Consider the following 17,300-nt stretch of genomic DNA (forward strand, 5'->3'; position numbering starts at 1 on the left):
AGCATGCTAGCATAATATTTTCTTTTCACAAAACACGTTACAGTTCTACCAATCTAAGCTTTCGTGATACGAAAACGTAATTTGCTTATGGCTTTTAAATATCATGGGTGGATCATTCCAGTTGTGAGGTTTTTACTAGATATTTTAATGTTATCAGTGGACCTCCATGTTAAACTTTCATTAGAATTAACTGCATCGGTCTATATAAAGGCAAAGTACACTGAAATGATGATATATGTGAGTGTACATATATATATATATATATATATATATATATATATATATATATATATATATATATATATATATATATATATATATATATATATATATATATATATATATATATATGCATATACATACACGCATAACAGAGAATGAAAAGTGTAGTTTTAAAATGTCTCAAGTTTAATATCAATGGCTGTTGTACGGACAGAAGACAATGCAGTTTTAGAATGTCAGTTGGTTTAACTTCCGTGTTAATGACCAACAAACTGTTTATGTAACCATCATTTTTATTTAAATTGGTCAGTGTCTGCACTACTAACCAGTAAGTCATTTGACTTACTATCACTCAGTTATTTATTGACCAAAGACCTATTCTTTGTAACCAATACGCCTTTAGACTGATCAGCACCGGCTTTTATGCTAACCAGGACCTACAATTACTAACCAACAGTCCGTTTAACCGACAAGCACCGGCCAACATAATGACCAACACCTACCACCCAAGACAACGAGCAAGAGTGCTTACACAGTCATTCACATTTTCTAACTGACGCGTTGTTCTCTGATCTCCACCCATTCATCATCTGACCAACTCCTTCACGCACCGAAAAACAAGGAGTATTAATGTTCATATATACACAAACATACTATCAACCTCAAAAAGAGTAGAAATATACGTACACTATGCACGCAAATATACTGACATACTAGTATGCATTGGAGTGTATGGCGAGAAAAGGGTAGGAGTTCTCACACATGCATGCTATAACCCCAGAAAACATTAGCAATACTCACATACATACATAGAGACTTTGGAGCTTAGAACAGAAGAGTGTATGGAAAGAAAGGGACAGGAGTCTTTTTGTTATTTTGGTTGTCCTCCATCGAGGATGTTATTGAAATTCTAAATAAATGTACCACCTGGTCTTGATTATGCACAACATATTCATAGTTTCTCGATTTCCTCACTGAGGCAAAGAAACTAAAATTGGAAGTCTCTGCCTCCATAACCAATCATCCGTTATGCTACATCGGGGGCTGTTCTGGCAATTGGCATCACTGCTGCCGTTGTTGCTGCCACACGTTCTCTTCCACATTGTGTTATCTTTTACGAAACTGTGGAAAACCGTTCCTACTTTTCGATAAAGGTTCTTGCTTCAAATTTCTTTTCTAGTTTTACCTCACTTGCTTCTCCTCCAACTATACCCACTTGATCATGGTTTGTTGCATGTTGAATGAGTACTTCCCGTTTAAAGAATACCCTCTCCCTCTGTAGATGCCTTCTGTTGGTGTAATATTTCTTTATCCAGTCTGTGAGGCGCTGCACCCTCTCTAACAGTGGTATTGCTGTGCTCAGCTTTCCCACACTACAAGAGTTACTCATATTTGGTGAGTGACTGTGGATGGCCATTCTGCCAAATTTACCACCTTATATGCTTTTGAAAGGACGTGAAGGACAAAACCACCTGGGTAAAGGCAGGAACGTAAAAGATAACATATTTTCTTTTCAATTCGAAGATCAACAGAAAGAAAAAGGAAGAGGATGTCAACAATTGTTTTAAAAACAAGCATCACTTCTATCTCTTGACCGATGTTATCTCCCACTTTATGATAAAACTTTATTTTTTCGTACGTGTAGCTTTGAGATTTTATGTTGTCAGCCATCAAATGAAACACGTTACTGTATAGACTGTCGCATGCATACATCCGTTCAAAATGCCCTTCTTTCAGACATATTTCCAAGTCTAAATTATTCGTATTTTCTAAAGGACATCGGTGTTTTATTTTTGGGCGGAAGTTAACTATTATTTTAATTTTCTTTAAATGCCCCGAAAACCTGGATCCTGAAAAAAGTCAATTATTTTATTCTATGCATTTAAATATATCCACACCTCCTGATGTGCTGACATATTTAGTGTTTATCTTTCCAATATTCTGGTGTAGTAAAACATACATAGAATAACGATGGGACGATTCTTCATCCTTACGACTGAAATCACTATTCCGATTTACAATTACAAAGATAAATCAAATTTTAGTTAACATACAAAACAAGCTATATCAGCATGTTTTAAATACGCTAGATTGTGCATTGACATTATTTTGGATTGTAAAGCATATACAAATTATATTGAAAGCAATATATTTCGACGAAACTACCATCCTATCCGAGTCTTTTCCACCTCGAACAAATAACGGGTAAATGAGGTCCCAGTATTTCTATTCACACAGTGCTTCGCGGCCCTAATAAATAATTTCGTATGTGTAAGCCTGTAAGGCATACACCCCTATTTCGACACCACGATTTACACTTACATAATGTGTAAATACGTCATCATCTAAGTTGTCAATCATGAATTGCTTGTAAGTCTGATGAATAAGAGAATCTTCCAATAGCCGGGGGTGGAGAAGTGGGGTGTGGGGATGGATAATGGATTGAGGAGGAGAGTGCATTTGCAAAGAATTGTTCTCATCATATCGAATTTCAAAGTTATAGATACGGTATTTTTGTTATGATATTCAAGGTATTAGATAATACTTAGGTGTGACTTGTCCATTCTAAATATATCGAGCATGCAATCGTACGATTGTTGTAGTGCTTAGTCGTCGCAATACTGACAGTTAAAGGTAAAAGTTTACAGTTCTATACCAGGTAAGTTTATTATATCTAAAAAATGACTGAAGGTATGTCTGTGTGCCTATGTGTGTGTGCGTGTGTGTGTCTGTGGAGAGGGAGACAGAGAGAGAGAGAGAGAGACTTGTATTCTTTTTAATAGAGAAGCATGTCAACTTGTAACACTCGTTCATATTGATTAAGACTGTACAAGACGTTGCATGCTCAAAACGTTTTGTAAATACAGACATGGTATAACTAAATCTATAACTAGCTGTAAATAGTATTGATAAAATTTGTAAATGATCAGTCATGGTAGCGACAGCTATAAATATCGGAGGTAGCATTTGTAAATGCACAGGCATGGCATAAGCAGTTGGATGCATCATAGATAGCACAGATATGGTAAAACCAGGTAGACACATTATGGATTACATTTGCAGATGTACATATGGTAAAACCAGGTAAACACATTATGAATTACATTTGCAGATGTACATACTGTAAAACCAGCTAGACACGTTATGGATTACATTTGCAGATGTACATATGGTAAAACCAGGTAGACACATTATGAATTACATTCGCAGATGTACATATTGTAAAACCAGCTAGACAAGTTATGGATTACATTTGCAGATGTACATATTGTAAAATCAGGTAGACACTTTATGGATTACATTTGCAGATGTACATATGGTAAAATCAGCTTGACATGACATGGATAGCACGTGTAAATGCACGGCCATGGTTTAAACAGCTAGATGCTTCGTTGATAATATGTTAATGCACGGACATGGCATAAACAGTTAAACGCGTGGTTGATAAGATTTGTAAATGAGCATTCATGTTATAGCCAGGTTATGGTAAAATCAGGTAGACACGTTATGGATTACATTTGCAGATGTACATATGGTAAAACCAGGTAGACATGTAATGGATTACATTTGCAGATGTACATATGGTAAAACAGCTTAACATGACATGCAAATCATGTGTAAATGTACGGTCATGGTTTAAACAACTATATGTTTCGTTGATAATATGTTAATGCACGGCCATGGTATAAAAAGCTAAACGTGTGGTTGATAACATTTGTAAATATATATATATATATATATATATATATATATATATATATATATATATATATATATATATATATATATATGTGTGTGTGTGTGTGTGTGTGTGTGTACAGAGATGGCCACTGTCGCTTAACCGGCTTGAAGCAGCTGTTCTGTTTTTTGTGCCGTTTTTCATGATATATGTGCTTGTTGCCTGTCTTCGTCTTCGTTATCGTGTTCATCATGCATTGGCTGTTCAGATCGTATGTGTTTCTTCATCTCCTTGTTTCGGAAACGAGAACAATTAGACTTTTTCTCAGCTGTCTTGCTCCAGTAGCAGCAGGGGGGGGGGGGCGAATCGGACATTTTGTCCAATCGTCATTTTGCTTAATTAATACTTTCTGCACTCAGCGGATTCGGTGTCGTCAGCGCCCGGTAAAAAAAAAACGACGTCGTCGTCGGGGGGGGGGGGGGGGGTCGTCCAATCGTCATTTGGTTTAATTAATACTTTCTGCGCGCCGATCCCAGCGTCGTCAGCGTCCGGTAAACACAGCGACGACCGCGTCGATGTCATTACCCCCCTGCTGCTAAGGGGCTATTTACAATGATCTTACAAACAGAGTGATCACTAACTCCTCCTCTTGTAGATCAATTAGGTTATTTGACTGATCGGTAAGTCTGAAATTAATTCTCGTTAAAAACCGATTATGGCATCGCATATAGACCGGATTAATTGGACTCTCAACGATTAAGAATCCGGGAGGGGCTGTTGGTGAAAATGAATAAAGGATATACCCCTGTTGAGCTTGATTTGATTGCTTGGTATCTACCTGGTAACTCCCTTCGATAACATTACACACTAGATTGATTGCTATCACCGATGCGATATTTACGTTGTATGGGGCAATATGCCTACCACCATCTCCGTTATCGTGCCTGAGGATAGTTGATGGACCGAAAAAATCATTAAGAAACTTTCTTAGTTCTGGCGCGTTGTATCCTGGAAACTTGAAATCGGGTAAATCGGCTTCTGTGATATTATACTCGGTTAGGAATTTTTGTTTATTATCATCGCTGCTATCGGATATTGTTTTAACGATTCGTTCATTGATATATTCCATGTCTGATATAAGTTGATTTAACACCTCAACGTGTTTTGTGCTTTTGTTTTCCGTAGTTGTTCTAGTTGCAATCGGTAATTACGATTAATCTCGATAAAAAAACTATCGATATCATTTAAATTAACTGTTAATATGACGTGCGATTCAGGAGTTTTTATATATATAAAATACCATTCAATGGTATTCCTGTCTTGAAATATAAACCTACTGGGTAATAACGCGTTTTTCATAATAGACAATTTATCTCGATAACTGGGAATAATTTCATGATACGATTGCGCATTCGTGTGAAATTCCCGCGGACTTTCATGAGGTGGATTCTCAGGCCAACCTAATATGGTTCTTATTGAACTGTTATAAATATCAACCATATACCCCGGTGTGCTTATTTCAATCGTCGACGATAACGTTGGTTCATGAACCGTAATAGCGATTTTTGATTCTTTTCCTGTGATCGATTTTATCCTGCGTTGAAATTCTTTATTGATTTGTTCTATTTGGTATGACCCAGTTGGTATTGTAACCTCCTTCCAGTCTGGGGTCCCATTGGGTTTATTTGTCCATGCAAAAACCAGCGAGTTATTAGGTTGTTGTCCGTTAAATGCATCCGCTCGGATATTAGGCCAACTGTGATATACTCGCAATTTTGCCAGCGCTATTTCCTTCACTGGAATCGGAGAAGGGAAGTTTACACTGAATTCTGGCTTCGTTGATATCATACTTGTTTGTACCGGAGTGGTGTTCTCCGCGATCCGTTGAAGTAATTGAAACCCTTCGGGGTTCAGCGACATTATTATTATTCGCTGTTTCTAGTGTTTAATTTCAACACCGAATATTAACAACCTGCTTGTTTTCAGGAGAATGTTTTGAGCCCATTGAAGTGGTTTCAGCGACGTGGTTTCCAGCTTCCAGTTGAAAATCCTCGATTTTTGACATCGCGGAGTCATACAACTGGACCATCGTGGAGAATTCAACATCGGATATAAACGAATTATCTATCGCCAACGAGATCAACCCGGATAATTTCGAGTACGCGTCGGATACTATTTGATGTTTTACTGTATACTCGTTGAGTTTTTTCTGAGAACACGATGATATCTTTCTAGTGATTGCGTTGGCGACTCCAGCAATTGTTGTCGCCGCGGAGATAGCGATTGGAACAGCGATCGGGGCCATCATGGTCACCGTGGATAAAATAACACCGGTACCGGCTACTATACCTGACACCGAGTACACGACCGCGTCGATGGCGGTTATTTTTCGACGGTATTTTTTTATTTTTACACGGTATTGTTCGGAAAGCGTTTTCAAATTCGCGGAGAATTCTTTTACGGTATTGAATCGATATTGATGTGACGTCGGTGATACCTCTGATTCAATTACCTTGGTGGTCATTTTTATTTTAAAAGAGCTAGTGTTTTTAATTACTTAGATCCGCTACAAATTCCACATACCATGTAATGTTTGCCCTGGTTAAATTTCTATCAACGGCATAAATTGTAAACGGTTCAGTTGCGTCCTTGTCTATAATTGTTGATATTGTATTGTTAAACCCGGATGAACTCGACGATAATATATTAAACTGCATCATTGAAACCAGTGTCAATCGATAAATACCCTTAACAGTTGCGGTAATATTTACTATATTCTGTGTAGGAGTCCAAGTGAATGATCCATGCCGAATCGTGTATATTGTGTTGATGGTGTTCTCATGAGGGATTTTTATTTTTGTCATTTCCGGTAGTCTGTCTTTGATATCTGTAACATCAGTACTGATTGTTCCTATTTCCTGTGAATGCGCGTCTATATTCCCCTTAATCGCTGCAACATTAGTTTTGATTGTTTCTATTTCCCGTGTATTCTCGGTCATACTTTTTTTGTTCGCTGCAACATCAAGTTTGATTGTTCCTATTTCATATGTATGCACGTCTATACCTTTTTTGTTCGCTGCAACATCAGTTTTGATTATTCCTATTCCCGCCAATACGCGTCTACATTTTTTTTGTTCGCTTCAATATCAGTTTTGATTGTTCCTATTTCCTGTGTATGCGCGTCTATATTCCTTTTGTTCGCTTCAATATCAGTTTTGATTGTTCCTATTTCCTGTGTATGCGCGTCTACATTATTTATGATCGTTGTAACATCAGTTTTGATTGTTTCTATTTTCCGTCCATGCGAGTCTACATTATTTATGATCGTTGCAACATTAGCGCCGATTATTTCTATTTCCCGTTCATGCACGTATACACCCCCTTTGTTCGCTTCAACATCAGTTTTGATTGTTTCTATTTCCTGTCCATACGCAGTGATATCATTTATAGTTATTGTAATTTCATCCGGTTTGACATTTTTTCTACCAAAGAATTTATCAACGGCGTTATCAACCCTGTTAAAATTTTTTCGTAACGAGGTAAATTGGCCCGACAGCGTTGTAAACTCCAAAATACTATTTTTTATCCCTACAAGATTCGGTTCGGTCACCGTCGGGGTCCCAAAAAAACTAGCAGTAGTGAGTTGTATATCGGTGACAGACTTTTGTATCCCCTCGAACTGATTTGCTTGCGCGTTAAATTTATCATACAAATTTTTTAACGAATTCGACATGGATATATAATTGTCGCCCAGTGTATTTATTTTTCCATTTATCGTCAAGATGGATTCACCTGATTTAAGTCGTCCGTCGCCGGTATACAACGCGATAGTGTTCTCGGCGGCATTACGTTGTCGTATTAAAACGTCATCCAGCGACACATTACTGGATTTTAATTTACCCTGGCGGTCTTGAAATACAACTATTTCGCCCGGGTCAACACTGGTTAGATTTAACGTATCAGCGATTTCATCCTCGATTAGTTTTTTTATGTCATCGGTGGCGGACGTTATGGATTCTTTCAGCGCCGAAACCGGTCGTCCCCAGATATCAATCATTATTATTGTAAAAAAACAGTGTTTTTAATTAACCCGCCGGGCCTCTACGACCCCACTAGTGTATTCGTTTACAACCACATGAGGTGGTTTCCGCGATGATGAAATCGCCGCGAGTACGTTCAATACCTCACGGCCGCATATCGGTGGGTCACTTAATTGTTGTGTTGGCAGCGTGGAATAAAAAACCGGGGCTGAACACGCCCGGATATACCGCATGAACTCGTTTGGCGGGGCTAACCCGTATGAATCAAAATAGACGATCGCACGCGGATCAATTGCGTATGCAACCGAATGAGTTCCCACTCCGGAGTATTTATCGAGGTTAATTATACCGGTTTCAATATTCCTTGGTTTTGTCGGTAATTGATCCCTCATAAAAACACCTCTGAAGTTTTTTATCGCTAACGCGTTTGCGGCATCTATTAAATCAAAATTAGACATAGGAGTCATTAAACGGTTCCCGGTAGTCTTAGACCCTTCCCCGAGTACCATGAATACGGGGTTCCCGGTAGTCTTAGACCCTTTCCGGCTACGGGTCGTCCTCGTTTCTTTTTTTTATAGCCTTTCCCGGTTGCCTTCTTCAACGCCATTCCCGCCGCGGTACCAACGGCTCCTAACGCCGCCGCCTTCGCCACTGCTGGGGCCGCCGCGGCAATCAACGCTGGAATCGCAGCTAACAGCGGAAATATCCCACCGGTCTTTTCCGTGTTTTTAATCGCTGCGGCCGAAAAATCTATTTGAACACCCTTTTTATTCTTCATCGCATCATTGAAATGTTTTATTTGACGCGCCGTCAACGATATCTTATGATTACCACCTGCCATCTGTGACGGCTTTAACGTTATTGTGGTTCCACATTGTTTAGCCGACTTTGATCGTAATTTCTTGACTTGACCATCGGTCAACTCTACACCGACAACACTATACGACATTTTTATTGTAAACGCGTTTATGTTTTCAATTACATGTTTTCCACTGGTGCATCAACGATTCTCATTCGTCCACCAACACCTTCCAACAGCATTGATTTATCGCTGAGAATGACAGCAACCGCTCTATAATTAACACCACCCGGGGCTATACGAGCTCGGAAGTGTATATCAACGACGGACTGTCTCGTTAAATCAAGATGTTCCAACGAAAAGTAATAAATCGGATACAGGTTTTTAAAATCAAGTTGTGATATTTGCAAACCGGTGTCAACGTTTTGATCACGACCCATATATGACAGCATCCGATGGTACACGCGAGCAATATGGTTGTTGTCGTAATTAAGCTGTATATCCTCGGATGGTTCCTGTTGTCCGTTTATTCTCAGCGAAACCTCCCTGACTCCTAATCGATCAAATATCATATGACTGTGTTCTTGATTATTCAATCGTCTTATATCCTGTAACGCAACAAATATATGACGCGGGGCTGAAACGCCTTGTTTTGATGCCAGGTGCCATGTAAATGTATCAGCGACATTATCCTCTTTGACATCAGTTGTTACCGCTAGCCAACTCAACAACGATTTCCCCCCCCCCCCCGTTCCATAAATGATAACAATCGTGCTTCCGTGGTAACTGATGGAGTTAACACCGGCATCCACAATGCTATTTTAGTTAAAATGACTTTACCGGCAGCGACACCAGCAGCACGCCATATTGCATTGTTATCATCGCCCCTTCGCGCTAGCGCAATTGTATGCTTAGCCCCATAGATAACTTTTCTGACATTTCTACAGAATCCAAATATGTGATGGAGTGGAATCGCGCATGAAAACTGTCGGCGTTGTCCTTGTAATGTTGCTACTCGTGTTGCAAACCCTAGATTAAAATTATCGTTAGTACTTTTTATAATAGTAAAATTGTCACCTGGTCTTGCCCTGCGGTCTGGGTTGGCTGCTTCAGCTTGATTAGCAATTGAAGTATCTTGTGATGTCAGCACGTTAATGTACTGAATATGATCAGCGTTATTAGTGGTATCCTTTGCGAACATCATAGATGGGCCCGCCGATCTTGTATAATCATCTGAGTATCTTGCTAGCCCAATTATCGTCGTTGCAACATCAACCTCGCGTTCTATTGATTCAATTTCTCGCCCGTCAATAAGATATCTGGCACTCTCAAATAACGCCATGATACCGTTGTTGACGAAGCCAACTCGAACACGACCGTCATTTGCGTATGGTGCATTATCGGCAGCATTTGTTACAAGTTCTCCCTCAATTTCGATAAACGCTTCACACGGCAAAAAGTATTTACTGGTATCTTGGACTTGAAGTTCAATTCGCGATCGTAGGTCAGCTTGTGGTGGTTGATAGGAATAAAATTGATAATCACGGACAGAATCATCCCTGCGCACTGGGGCGTCCATATCAAACGCGGGATCAGCGGTTCGCGCAAACAGTTTATTATTTATCATGTTGATGTTTTCAATTGCGAAACTCTTTGAGTGGAAAATCTACGATTTTCATCAACGTCGTTTTCGTCGTAAATTCTTTAAGCCACTTCCCGCTATCGCGTTCATGAGCGCGTTGGTTGTTGCATCGGTGGATGGCTTTGCCAGAGCCGCCAACGACTCTAGTTTTTCTTCCACGGCGTTATTTATTACTTTACTGACATTTGCAGGCATCACTGTCGTTGATGGCATCACCGGTGGTTTCTGTTTTTTTCTTCTCACCAACGACATTAGTTTGTCCTTTGCTGCAGAAAACGCCTTTCCGGCAACATCTCCAATAGCACTAATACCCCTATCACGAATGACACCAATAGCCTTCATTGATAATTGTTTGGCTAACGGCGCCACTTTTGGAGCCATTCTTGTAAATAACCCCGCAATGGTGCTACCGAGACCGTCTCCGTACCACGCGCAGTATACAGGCAATCGTGAGTTTACCACGTAGACGCTGACTGGTTTATCATGGTTGTAGTGTATAATCATCTTTATTATAAAAACACCAGTGTTTTCCAATTAGTGATTGATCACCAGTGATTGGTCAATCGCTGTAATGACCGTGGTCCACAAGTTCGTCTATGAGCGTTCGATATACATTAATGTCCATGATACCACCGGCAAATAACCGCCTGCAAATATCAGCGGCCTCATTGATTATTTCCGGAGAGTTATTTCCGGCTCGTTTTCCTCCGATTAGTACTTCCAGCCGTGATATATCACTGAGAACATTACCAGGACAAGTAACGTCTTTACCAACAGAGTATCCTTTTCCTTTTTTTGGTTTCCTACTTTTAACCTTATCGAGGAATGCTTTGTAATCGGTATCACCACGTGGTATTATATCCTTATATCTACTTGCTAAATACACTATTCTTGTCCATTTTTCCACCGAATTTACATTTTTCTCGTAGCCGCTATTGATATACATCTCTCGTGAATCCTTATCAAAATTTATGGCAGTAAAATTAACTAATTCTTCATCGTCAAGATTTCTGATTGTGTCTATTGTGCTCTTTTTAAGTACATTACGGGGTATATTCTCCTTTATCTCCTCCTGTTCTTGTATTTCTTTCTGTATTTCTTCCTGTATTTCTTCTTCTGGTTCTCTTGCGGTGGCGCCTAGTTCTTCTTCGTCGGCGATTGTAACATAAGGTTCTTGTGGATCGGGGGGCGGTGCAATAGGTCGTGGTTGGCGCTGTTGTAGTTCTTTTAATACTCGTTCTTTTCGTTGTTGTTGCCGTGAGGTGGTTACTATATCCACGGGAAGTGTTTCTAAAGACTTTTTTGTTTGTTCGGTCTGAGCCGCTATCTTTTCAAGCGCACCGAGGACGGGCACAGTTGCCGCCGTAACATCTTTGGTCGCTTTAGTTACCGGGGCAAAGAGTTGTTCGCTTCCAACAGCAAAATCAGTTTGCATTTGTTGCCGCGTTTGAAGTTTCTCTCTCACTCTGTCTCGTAACGGTATAAACTTTTTAAGCGCTGCTAGTCTTTCACGTGCTAATCTCGTTGTAAGTGATTCACCTACCATTTATTATAAATAAAATTCTTCTAATTTTATAATACAAAACCCCAACACGTCATTGCAATTACCAGGTCAAAGTATACGACGCAATCCGGGAAATCACGGGGAGGGTTTTAAACTAGTGGTTACTGAACACGGTGATGATAACACCACAGCAACGGCGGTGTCGCAGTAATCAGTACGCACATATTTGTATAGGAAAATCCAGATTGATAAGAATTCTTGGAGGAGAAAATATACCTGCATACGTATATGGCAAAAAAAAATGTTGTTTTAACGTTTTACTTGTACACACGAGTATAATCGGTGATTTCAATTGAGAGTTCTCTCCTCCACAGCGTCTTCGTCTAGAATCTTCCTGATGTTTTTAATTTTATTAGAGATTTCTCGACGCCGTTCAAAAGCCTGTCCGAGTTTTTGTCGTATTTTTTCAACGGTAGTAAACAATCCAATAAATGCATTTACGTCATTGCCATACAGGTTTTCATTGATCGTATATTGTAATCGCTTTATAAAAGAATACTCACGTGGCAAGGTATATCGACCTTTCTTTGATTGCTCGTTAATAATTTCATAATCGGACAATATTTTTTGGTTATCAAGCTTATCAGATAATACAATTCCTTGATTTTTTAATTTTGAAATTTCAGTTAAAATGTTATTGATGTCTTCGATATTCATATTCTTATAAACATCTTTATTTCTAATATAAAAAAAAAAATGTTTTACAAAATGAACTCTAGGCGCATAAAGGTGCTGTTAACATCTTTACTGCCTAGAGAAATATGTGCGTGATTATGGACTCGAAGTTGCCACCGCATCTTCGTGTTAACAGAGAGTATTATGATTGGACGGCACACCCGTTTGGCAACCCCGCTGGCGCCCTATGACGTCAGAGGGGCCCATCGGTTACATTCACATCTTGGAACCCCTTGGGTGCCTTCGCATCCATCTGAGCCCAAGGGAACCCCGAAACATACATCTCCGGGAGGGAGGCCTAGGGTGACAAACGTCATCGTAGACCGCCCAGAAGATATGCTTGGGGGACGTACGGATATATATGATGGGACGGCACAAGACAGCACAAACATAAAACGGCGGGGCGGAACTCTACGGCCGATTCGACCAATCAAAAGCAACCCAATTAAATTAACCCGGTTGCATGATTGTGAACAAAAGACAACCACACGCCCGGGTCAAGTGCGTGGGTTAGTTTTGATTGATCGAATCGGCTTTCGAAAGCCCCAGGCTTATAACGAGTCGTCTTATATATAAGGTGACTAATACAACCGCGTCAGTCACAAGGTGTGTGTTAATTTGAATTCCCTTGAATCGTTAAATCCTTGAATACTTATTAATGGTGTTTCACAGCATTTAAATGAAACCAAATAATTGAATAAAACATTAAAAAAAAGAATACAGCTGTTAGATAACAGCGTGTATTTCATTAGTTTTCATCGTAAAATGATTAATTAATCGTAACATTAATTGGACTTCAAGGGACGTAACTCTTGTCATGCGACGCTATCACAAAACGAGTTATCTCCCTTTGATGTTATATATGAAAATCGAATTCTGTGACCCGTCTTTTTTGAGATCGCTGTTTGATATACTCGTTCTGCTACTTTTCGTACTGAGGCTCTACAAATATCGAAATATTTTCCTCCCTCATTCATCGACTGAAATATTTTTTCCTCGTGCGTTGATGTATCAAACGATTTGACCCCCCTTGCTTGCTTTGAAAACTTACCAGTTTGGCCTTTTTTATTATTTTGACTCTGAGAGATGGCTTGCAGATTACACAGTCTGTTATTTTGAGGACATCCATCAATGTGATCAATAACAAGACCGTCGTTGATCAATCCGTTAAACGCTTCATAGATTATTCTATGAACGTAATAGCTTTTTTCCCGGCACCAAACATCAAATACCCCTGATTATTTACGGTACCAACCGGCTTCTTCAGTCTGCGGTTTCTAACAACGCCGTCGCGAGATGCCTCGTAATTAACGAGCACAGGATGCGGCTGAAATTCTTGGTTCATTTGTATAATAATACTACTTGTCTAATTCATTATTTGGTTTAATTATAAACCTTGCAATGTAGTCCTGAGGAGTTTTGATGATTTTGTCCTTGACGGAGTCAAGGACGGAGTCAATGACGGCGTTTTTTATTCGCTTGTGATAATAGCGTTTTAGTTCCCTGTATCGCTTTCCGCAACAATTGATACACAACTGTGATTTTCCTCTTACACCAACGTGGCAAACCAAGCACAGGAGGGGGCCATTTGAACCATTACGAACGCTTTGTAAATGATACCCGCAGAATTCACCTCTACATGATTTATTGCACGGGGTTGTCGACCCAATCATCAACCATTTGCAGTGATTCATTATACTATATTCTTTCATTTAAATACTTGTTTTAATTATATGGAGGAGTTCGAGAGATTAGCAGAAATTAAGCCCTGGAAAAATATTAAGTTTAATCTCGATAGAGTCCTCAAGGACGCACCAAAAGCGTTAATAAACGATAGAACCCTGTTGAATAAAATACGCGATTGTATCAATGAATTCAAGCGTGATGGTGCATCTCATAGTTGGTCAACATTTCGAATTGATGGTGTTGTTGATGCTACCATGAACGACAACCGCGCAGCAACGATAATATCACAACTTGACGGTAAAAAGTATTTCTTCAGAGTAAAATTCATTGTCCGGGTGGAATCAGGTAATTGGATCATACGTGATAAATTTGAACCAGTTCTCGGCGACAAGAAAACAGTTATTGTTAGCCGCGACTCCAAGCCGGGGTTGTTAACCGGAATTGACAGACCATACTATGAACGAGCGTATCCTGAAACAGCAGTTGTCTATGGAATATATCCGTTAAATAAGAAACCTGATATCGGAAAACTAGCGCCGATGAAACAGTCAACGGGGATAAATTGTGTAGCAGAACGAGTAATAGAGCATTTTACAAATGCGTGTCGAGGAAATAAACTGACCGATTTACGACGTAGCAAAATAAACCAATGGGAGGAGACAGTGCGCGAGCGAGGAGCAACCATCAGCGACATAGCGAAATTAGAAACGTCGTTGAGATTTCCAATAACCGTTACAACAATAACCGGTGAAGTATTATATGAATCAAAGTATAAATCAAAGGGAGCCCCAATCAAAATTATTGATCATAACGAACACGCGTGGACGCCCGCGGTCACAATATTTCCACGGGATAGAACAGTAAAGTATATCCCGGGGGAATTCCTGGGAGAGGATGGTTTTCTCGCGGAGAGGAAACTATTTGATGCTATTGCTTGTTTGTGTAAAAACGACCCTGTGTCAGTGTGGTTACTTCGCAGCGCTGAAAACGATGCGGATACCTTTGATCAGTTTGTAAGACCAAACGGTGAATTATATCGCACTGAAGCGTTTCACAACAAGATGAAAAAAACCGCCATGGAATTTGAAGAGCATGATGAACAACTGCTAACAAATTGTTTTACGATTCCATCGGTTGCGGCTCATGTTGCAGCAAGGAAAAATGCGTGGAGACCAACGCGCAAGGAATTTCTACCGGATGTACAATCCAGTTGTTTGGAATACTATCACGGTGGACTATGGAACACTGAATACAACCGCGACGCTATGATTTCCGTTGATATGGTTGCCTGTTATCCAGCGAATTTTCTCGGGTATGGATCCGCCGCTGAGTACTTTAAACGATTTGGACACCCCAGACATGAAATGACTCGTGTTGCTATTAATGGACCACTGCCTGATTTTGATTTAACCGGATTCGCTCGCATAGTATCATTTGAATTCGCAGCAGGACTTCATCGCTGTTGTTATATTTGGATCGGTAGACACATGACTGAAAAGAAGTGGCTGCCAATAGCGCTGCTACGGTATATGATTGATTGTAGCATGCTTGTATCGTTGATTGTCAGTGACGCGATTATATCATACCGGGCGCAGACTGAAGTCTGGTTACCAGAACCAGAGCGTCTAGATAGCATAATTGACGACTCCAGAAAACACATTGATGCCGACGAGGAATATATCATCGAATGGTCCAAAAAGATATTCAACCAACGAAACCGCGAGGCAAAAGATCTCGGTAGAAGAATAATCGGTAAGTTCACACAAGGTGGAAAAAACTGCGACTACAAACGATATTGCTCACGGCTGATTATAGATGACGCAGAATATGATTTCGTAATCAAGGACGCAGTGGCAAAAAATAGATACGTGAACTGCAAAACAGCTTTCTTGTCCAATGGAACAAAGTTGGGTACAGTTGTTACTTACGCCGATGGAGACAGCCCGGCATATCCACATTTGAGGGCGTCTATGCTGGGTTACGCCGCTATCAATTTATTCTCGATGATAAATAGATTTCCCGACACCGCGGTTAGAGTTGCGATTGATTCATTTTACATAAACGTAAAGTATAAGGGAAACATAGCCGAGTTTACTAGTCCGGACGAGAGTTGGGGTATATGGAGAATTAAAAATGAAATACGACGCGATTATTCCCCGTCAGCAGATGTCACCGTTGAAAATAATTACTTACGCGGTGATAATCTATCAGAATGGTCTAATGCACCACCGTGTTCTGATCCAATTTGTAGATATAAAACAGTTTATTTAAGCGGCTGTGGCGGGTCAGGAAAGACGACTCGGGCAATTGAATTATTTCGAACGCGGGCAAGTATAATCGTGCTTACACCGACCCATAGACTAGCGCGAGAGATAAAACAACGAAATGTTGACGCCGTTACTTATCACAGCTTTTTTCGATACAGCGGCGGTGAGTGGACTCCTGATCGAATGGGTGAAAAATTTATTCCTGAGGTTATCATCTGGGATGAGATATGTACTGTTTCGTTAGATGTTTTACAAATGTTTCTTGAGTGGTTGCTGCACGCGAATACAGCGGTGATAATGTGCGGAGATCATGGCCAACCACCACCATTTGTCGGCGAGGGTCCACATGATTGGTTAAAGGGTTTTGTGGACTATTATGAAGAAACCGATACTGATTACCGAGCACTTGATGAACAACTGCGCGAGGTTAAAAAATTAATCAGATTACAGCCGGATAGAGTTCAATGTGAAATAATCCGCGAGGTGATTCCGGAAACGCCGTTAAATGAATTCTGGGAAACATGGAGACCAAACGAGTTGATTGTAGCGAGTAGAAAGATAGTCAGAGACACACTTCAGCGGAAGTTGTTTGCGTTGCATAAGGAAAAGTTTCCAACGCGCCCAGTACCGTTGTGTTATAGACCCGCTGACACACGGCGGCAGAACATTGAAGTTGAAATCCCAGGCCCGACAGCGTCAGGGACAAAAAAACAAATTCTTGTGCTG

At 40.1% G+C, this 17,300-nt stretch overlaps 1 protein-coding gene across 1 annotated transcript in view; it reads left to right on the top strand.

Moving 5' to 3' along the window:
* Positions 1 to 2,833: 2,833 nt before the first annotated feature.
* Positions 2,834 to 17,300, top strand: part of LOC149783550 (uncharacterized) — an 83,763-nt gene continuing 69,296 nt past the window's right edge. Inside the window, exon 1 of the mRNA XM_089932863.1 lies at positions 2,834 to 2,881. The gene's annotated coding sequence lies outside the window, so the exon portion shown is untranslated. The remainder of the gene's footprint in view (positions 2,882 to 17,300) is intronic.

The sequence above is a fragment of the Sinohyriopsis cumingii genome, chromosome 14, assembly GCF_028554795.1.
Source record: "Sinohyriopsis cumingii isolate HCF-2022 chromosome 14, ASM2855479v2, whole genome shotgun sequence".
Classification (NCBI taxonomy): domain Eukaryota; kingdom Metazoa; phylum Mollusca; class Bivalvia; order Unionida; family Unionidae; genus Sinohyriopsis; species Sinohyriopsis cumingii.